Source organism: Citrus clementina, unplaced genomic scaffold (assembly GCF_000493195.1).
Source record: "Citrus clementina cultivar Clemenules unplaced genomic scaffold, Citrus_clementina_v1.0 scaffold_3, whole genome shotgun sequence".
In the NCBI taxonomy this organism is placed as follows: domain Eukaryota; kingdom Viridiplantae; phylum Streptophyta; class Magnoliopsida; order Sapindales; family Rutaceae; genus Citrus; species Citrus x clementina.
Window position 1 is genome coordinate 17,111,310 of NW_006262339.1, and position 8,245 is coordinate 17,119,554.

Below are 8,245 nucleotides of genomic sequence, written 5' to 3' on the forward strand. Positions count from 1 at the left end.
CCACGTCATCAGTCAATAGTATGCGGTTTAACCACACGGTTTGAACAGTAACACGGTTTGGTTGTAAGTTATCCTGTGTATATGCATGTACTGTACGCACAATTTTTGGTCCACTGATATGCTGCCACGTCACCGATCAACAGTACATAAGAATTTTAGTCCTATGGAATCGTGACACCTCATCTATGTTGCCACATCATCGATCCGTCTATGTGAACAGTGTCGTGAACAGTAACGTAGACAATACCGTACACGTGAATAGTATCGTACATGTGAATAGTATCATTTTTCGTTTTATGGTCCTCTTAAGGTTTTCGACTGTCCTGAGTTCAAAAGTGATGTCTGTTTTGCTGTCTGATCTCTCGTTCATTGTGAAATGACCATGATGCCCCTAAATCACAAGAAGCTTAAATACATAAAAGTCAGGATGTTAGTAAGACTTGAAATGTAAAATGACGATTTTCTCCTTTATAAATATACATTTTCTAACACAACACTTGCAATTGGAGAGTTTTGAGACTTTGTTATATTTATGGCTTTGGAAAAAGGAAAATCCTTAGTATTAGGCTAGTGGATTTGTTTGAATAAACTTTGGCTCAGTTCTAATTGAGGCTTTTGTGAAGGATTATTATTTATAAGTAACCTCCTTTACCACATGCTCCACACGTGTTGGATTTAGGGTATTACAATTTGCTTCAAGTGAGGATGTTGTTTTTGTAGTTTTCATTGGTAACTTATCAATACTAGACTTAAATAAATCAAAGATGAACTTAGAAAACGGTAAAAGAGGCTATAAATAAGATTAAAATTCTTAAATTTGAAATTAATTTGTATGACTTGAAAATTGAACAAATTAGCCATAATTTGTTTCAACCATCCAATATAGTTTTAAACAAATTTTAAGTTCAACAAAACCTTGACCCAATGTTTAAGAAACTTAATGGTAATTTCCTAACTGTACATTTTATCAAGCTAATGTATTTTCCTTTTATACACGAGCAACGTGCATGATTGTTCATGGAATACATAACCTATTCATAATTTAAATAGAGGTTGAAAAATGGGTTAATGGATTGTATTTATGTCGTATCAAAATTTAAGCCTACTCAAACACAATCTATTTAATAATTGCATCAAACAATCAAAATCCTAGTTAACCTGAGATGACTATTAACTGGATTTACATTAGCACGATTAATTGAATAATTAAATCAAATTTTAATTGTGTCTAGTAAATGAGTAAGAAAATAAACAAGATAAAATTATTGGGGAAAAAAACTTTGAATGAAGTAGCTGCGGTAAAGTTGTCAAGGCATTTATTAGAAAGAGAGAGAAGTAAATAGTAATTAATCCAAAAATATAGGCCCAATCAACATTTTTCTTTGTTCTAATAGAAATATTCAGTCAATAATGATTTATTAATATAGTTTATGATTGCCCAACCCTTACCCTTTAAATGAAAAAACAATTAACATATTTTACGAAATGTTAAAATGATTAGCCAGCTGTATGGTAATAAGAATAGAGTTATCGAATTTTTTATTATTATTTCTTTTTGAATGGGAATAGTTAGACATTTGAAGGCATATAATTACGAAAAATAGTCTAATAAAACAAATCAAAGTTTCTGACAAATAAAACAAATTTATAAGTCTAAGAATTGAAATTAAGGGAAAAGGTTTTGTGGAGCAAATGGTTTTAAGATCGTTCTCTATTTTTTAAAAAAAATACTTTTAGAGAGCAATGATGGTTCTAACTTCTAACTACCTTTTGTTATCAACTATTTTTAGTGACACTTGTATGAAAGTTGGTTTTCTTCATTTCCAAAACAATGTCTTTTAATTAGGGAAGTTATAAAATTTTTCCTTAATTTAGTTTGTTTTTCCATTATATATAAGACATAATTGAAGGAATATGTATATTAAACATTATTTTAGCAAGAGAGAAGAGAAAAAGAGTAATCAAAATCATGAAGAAGTTCATTGTTCTCATGCTTTTCTTCACTTTTTTTCTCTGTCTTATGAATCTTTCTCAAGGTAAATATAGTATCCCAAAGAGTTATTTTTAAATTTGTTTTAATATGAGAATACTCACATTTTAACGATTTTTATGTTTCTTTGCAAGAAAAGGACAACTAAAATTCTGTACTAAACACATGACAATTCCTGGCGTTTGTCCCAAGGATCCTAAGGAAGCAGAATTCGTGTGCCTTAAAGCCTTCTTCGATAAATATGGAGCAACAAAGAGCCCAGATAATTGTCTATGCAAACCATCAACTGGCAACCAGCACATCTGCCAGTGTGACATTATTTGCGATCCACCACCACCTAAACGAACTTAATTATGGTGTCCAATAGTATAAAGAATGAAGATCACTAAATCTACGATATCGATATTAACCTATTGTTAAATCATAGATAGATAATGATACGGTGGTTTGTAATAATAAATCATAATATTTACTTAAGTAATTAATCGCTATGGTTGAGAAACATTTGTATATGAAACAATGGGTAATTTCATTACAATGTCAGATTAGTAAAAAGAAAAATTGCTTTTACACTATTGAATATAAATAAATCTAGTCGAATAAGTTTTCTTTTAATCCTAATAACCATGTTAAAAACAAAACTTCTAATTAAGATATAAAACTTTTTGTGTGCGCCTTTTTCTTCCCCTTAAACAACTAATAACTTAAGGCTAAAGTTTTAGTGTCGGGCCTCAATGCCTAGCATTGTGCCAATTTTTATTTGTAGCTGTTGGATTCAAGTAAAATGAGTCCAACGGTTGAGATTAAATTAAAAATAAAAAGTAACGGGTTACTTGTTAAATGGTTGCTGAAATCCATTACGTTTTCCCTCCTTCAAATCTCAAACATCTCTTTTACCTCTCTTACTATCACTCTCTGAAATATTGATTTGTCTCTTGGATTGTTTACTAATCACATAAAATTGAAGCTACCATGTAACACACGGAGAACAACAAGTCAAATCCATCAATCAGTTGGTGTCATCTTGAACTGTTCTCTTTCATTTTTTAGTTAAAGACAAGGTAATGATGATTCTTGTGTTTTTGTGGTGACTATTGAAAATGATATGTGAGAGAATTACGGGTTTATGTGTTATATTAAATTGTTGATGATATGTGAAATAATTAGGGATTTATAGGCTGATAGGTAGTGAGAATTATGATGATGACTTTAAGTTCCTCTTTTCTTTGCCTCTTCTAAGAACTGTATTATATCCCACAAGTGCCACTTACATCAATACGATGTACCTCCATGTCCTGAAAGGTAGTATGAAGAATGAAGATCACTAAATCCACGATATCTATATTAACCTATTGTTAAATCATAGATAGATACTAATACGGTGGTTTGTAATAATAAATCTTAATATTTACTTACTATGGTAGAGAAATATTTAACTAATTAGTTACTGGGGTTGAGAAATATATGTATATGAAACATGGGTAAGTTCATTACTACGTTGGATTACTAAAAAAGAAAAATTACTTATACACTATTGAATAAATCTGGTCGAATAATTTTTCTTTTAACCCTAATAATGATGTTAAAAAAGAAAAAAAGAAAAACAAATACTTCTAATTAAGATTTAGAACTTTTGTGTGTGCTTTTTTTTTAACAATCAATAACTTCATTATAATTAAAGTGCGCACAAACGTTCTAAAAAGTTATCCAGCTAAATAACAGAATTTAAAAGAGCTAACTTGGCTAGTACATGGCTTGAGCTATTTAAAATTACACAAAATATGATGAATTTGAAAAGCGTATCGTCGTTCCATGGGTTGTAAAATATTAGCAATAACTTAGAAAATACTAATTGCGAAAATAGTAGCAACCCTAACATACCCATGACAATCACACATCACAACACCTAAACCCATGACATCATCCGCACAATCAACAGTGATGATGCCAGCCTCACAATGAAACTTTGAGACCGACGTTCAGTTTAAAGTTTCAATTTCCCAACATAGTGTTTTTCCTTTTTTAAAAGAGGATCATTGGATTTCACCCCATTCCACATATTAAATATACTTGCTATATTCCTACCAATAGACATAGTAATCTCTAAGTACCTATGACTAGACAAATCCTTAATGCAAGGAATAAATAAATAACAATATTATTGACGCACATATGTAATGATAAAAGTCCTAACATTTTGTCAGTTGCAATAAAAATGCTTAGACAAAAAAGAAAAAAAATCCTCAGTTTCACGTTATTTGTTTCAGCAATCTGAGAAAGCAAAAATCACTTGTTGAAAAAGCTTAATTGCTCACTTTTAGTAATTTTAATCTTTTGCATTTGCTAATTGGTCAATCTCCATAATGTTCTTTCTCTTGTTAAAAGCTTGGAAAAGCTATCAAGGGAACGATTTTAGCAATCCAAGCGATGGATAGACCTTTCTAAACTTGCTCATTTATTTGGTTTTGGATATGGAATTGATGTTGTTTGCTGCCAATGAAGAGATTTGATCAAATTGTTTCTAAAAGAATAAAATTGTTTCTAATAGATGACAGTAAATAACTGTCATAAAAGGGGATGTATGATAAACTTATCTGTCATCTTTATCACTGTCATTAATTCATGACAGAATATTTTCCGTCATGAATTCATGATGATTTTTCACAGTCACATATCTGTCACACAATATTTTAATGAGAAATTAAAATTATTTAAATTTTTGGCATTTTTAAACTTTTTGGCTGTAAATTGGTATTATCTGAATATTAAAATTACTTAAAAGCATTATTTTTTAATTGTATTGTTATTATTATTTGTGTTGAATTATTATTATTATTAGAATTCTCAAATTCTGCAAATTTGTTTTTAGAATAAATTTATAAATCTAAAATAAATACAAAATATGATACAAAAAATTAAAGAATCCAATTAATAAAACCTGGATATCCATTTAACCATATAATCCATATCATTGAGGTATTCAAGCAACAACAACCCAAAATTTCAGAAAATATCCTAAACAGCCTCTCCATTCTTTTGCCATGCCCTCAATTGTTGGCCTTAGAATACTAGTCCCGTAACTCTGCATCTTATTCCTGTTCAAGAAAAGAATTAGAGCAATAATCAGTTTAACTATGAACGAACATGCATACCTTAATAATAGTTTACAGTCTAATAATTGTGCATAGCTATTTTTTTATAAGTTTAACTATCCAATGAAAATATCTATCGTAGCCCCAAAGAAAAAAAGAACACAGAAGGTAAAAGAAAGCAAAATTGACAATTTAATTGGCTAATTTAATAAAAGGAGAAAAAAGTTCATCACATGTTACTATATTGCCAATAAATGTAATTAACACATTTTCTTAAGAACTCTATCTCCGCTATATTTTAACATTAGTAATTTTACCGCAAGCCAACACATAAAAATTACAAAACCATATTCACAAATAAAGTATTTGTAACAACACTCAAATTTTGTCAGATGCAATAGGGGTATCCATCTCAAAACTAGTTCTAAAATAGAAGAAAGCAAGGCATTAGAAAGATTATAACTCAATGAAACACATAAAAACTTCAAGAAATTATAATTAAACATCAAATACAAATTCCACTACTACAGTAAGTGAGATAGATGACATTCAATAGACGACTCACATCTAAACAATTGTTATCTTTTCTTTTAGATGACTTTTTCTATAGTTAGAGAGTCATCTATGATAATTTTAATTGGATAGGAAGTTAAAAGATGACTCGTTATACAAAAACACGTCATATTTTATAAGGTAAAGATATGACTCATAATTTAAAAAACGTCATTTTTATATAGATGTATAAATAAAAAAATCACCCTAAGTTCCCTCAAATCCCTAATTTCTTCGAGTTGTATCTCTCTCTCTCTCTCTCTCTTTCGTTTTTCTCTTCTCAAAATTCCTTCTCAAAACTTATCACTAAAAATACCACCCAAAATACCACCCTTTTGCAACTGTCCCCAAATAATCAACCCTAATTTCATCTCTTCTACAGTTACTATTCTAAATTTACAGCCGCCACTCTTGAAGAGTGAAGAAACGCAAAGTGGGAGTGAAGAGAGAGAAAATGGTGAAGTAAATCTCAATCAAGAACCGTGAAGAACAAGTCAAAAATTGAAGATTTGGAAGTTTGGGTTCACATCTTCCAGAAAAGGAATAAAGCATTTGACACTTTTGTTTTTAAAAAGCTTGGATCTTTACAATGAGGTGTTTTCTATTTCTTTAATTTGTTTAATTCATTGAAAAATAATGATGATTCGGTTATTTAGGGATAGTCACGTGAATGAGATCTTTGTTTTTCCTTTTTTCATAATTCATGTTTGAATGTTAGATCTAGAATCAATACAGTGAAAAAGAAATAGTAGATTTTGAAAATTTGAGTAAATGTCGGGTATTTCAAGGATGGGGTTTTTCATTTATTATTATTGTTATTGTTGTTGCTATAATTATTATTATTTAGATTGATTGAAATTTGGATATATATTTAAAGGGAAAGGAGAAAATTGGATATTTAGATATTTATTATACTGTAGTAAAAATTGATTAATTGTTTATAAATTATAACAATCAATATGATGATTCTTTAGTGTAAGTAGTCATAGTTTCATAAAAATGAAATCTACTTTGATTTAGTACATGATTTGTGACTCTCGAGATGATGAAATCCTTGCTAAGAATAGTTTTATCATGCCATTGTTATCACTTAAGTTGAAAAGAGAAACAAAAATTATGAGACTAGTTGAATAACTAACTTCACAATACTAGAAAAAATTAAGTTCAGGTTACTAATGATTATCGGATTTGGTAAGTCTAGTCTCTAAGAGGTAAAAGCAAGAAATCGCATTATAACAATATCAAGTTTATTATTTGATTAATTATGCTTAGCATTTAAATTTTTGTTATAAAGAAATGCTATTATGTTTTGACATATATAGTGCACATCTCTTTATGAACTTAACCAATGTTTGAAGAACTTTGTATTACTGTAAGTTCTAATCATCCCTTCTTCTTTTTTTAATAATTCTATTGTTAATCGTAATGCACGTTTATGTATATTGTACATGGTTGGATAAGGTATTTATTTAAAATGTTTTGAAAACTTTAATAGTGTTGTGTCCATTGATATTGGCTATTTTGCATATGGTAGTTGGTTGGATAAGATGCTTGCACCTCAAGACAATGTTAATAAAGTCAACAGTAACTTAACGAGCAAAGTAGATATAGAAGAATAGTTTTGCCTAAATTCAACAGATAGTTCAATGAGTTTGGCAAGATATGTATATAAATTATAAGTAATTTTTATTTATTTGCATCTTTCATATTGGTTATGTGCACACATAATTCTTGCATTATTTTTAACTATTTTAATTTAGTATTGCAGTATTGTTGCTGGATTAAGAATGTTGATAGTTGCCTCGGAGATGGAGTTTTGATGCTTGTGAAGAATGTCATTTTCTTTGTAAATAATTTTTTTTTAATGTACAATGTAATGGATACCCAATTTGGGATGTGTCAAAATGATAGACTTTTTATTGTGATACAGGAATTATTAGTAATTTGAATTTTAAATACTATTTGTTGTACAATAAATTTATGTACTTCTCCAGAGGCTTGATAATGCAGTTTTTGCTAATCCATATTAGCTTAATACGAAAATTAGGCAGTAGATTCAGATATTTCAAAATATTTTCTAATTTAAAATGACATTAATTAATTTAAAAATATTACCTTTATTATTCAAAGATGACTCCCAATACAAAAGCTAGTCATTTGTTCAAATAAAGTTGACAGCTGCTAAAAAAAAGTCATCTCTTTAGGAATTATGGAGTACAAATATATTATTTGATGACTGCTATTTTATAATATGAGTCATCTATAAAGCAATATAGATAACTCGTAAAAGACGTCATCTATTATTACCCACTTTCGATGACTATTACAAAGATGACTTTTTTTATCACGTCATTTAATACTTATTTTAAGAGTCATCTTTATCGTTTATTGTAGTAGTGTTCATAGAGTTCAAGCAAAAGACAGATATCTAAATATTTATTCAAATACTTGATTAAGAATTTCTAAAGTAATCCAATTCGTTCGCCTTGAACAAAATCATTAATGGCACTACCTTATCTAAAGTTAAGCACTTTTTAACTGGTGGACCAAATGAGTAGCATAAAGACCAGACAACATCACAAAAGCCCCGATTTGATAAAACATCATGAAA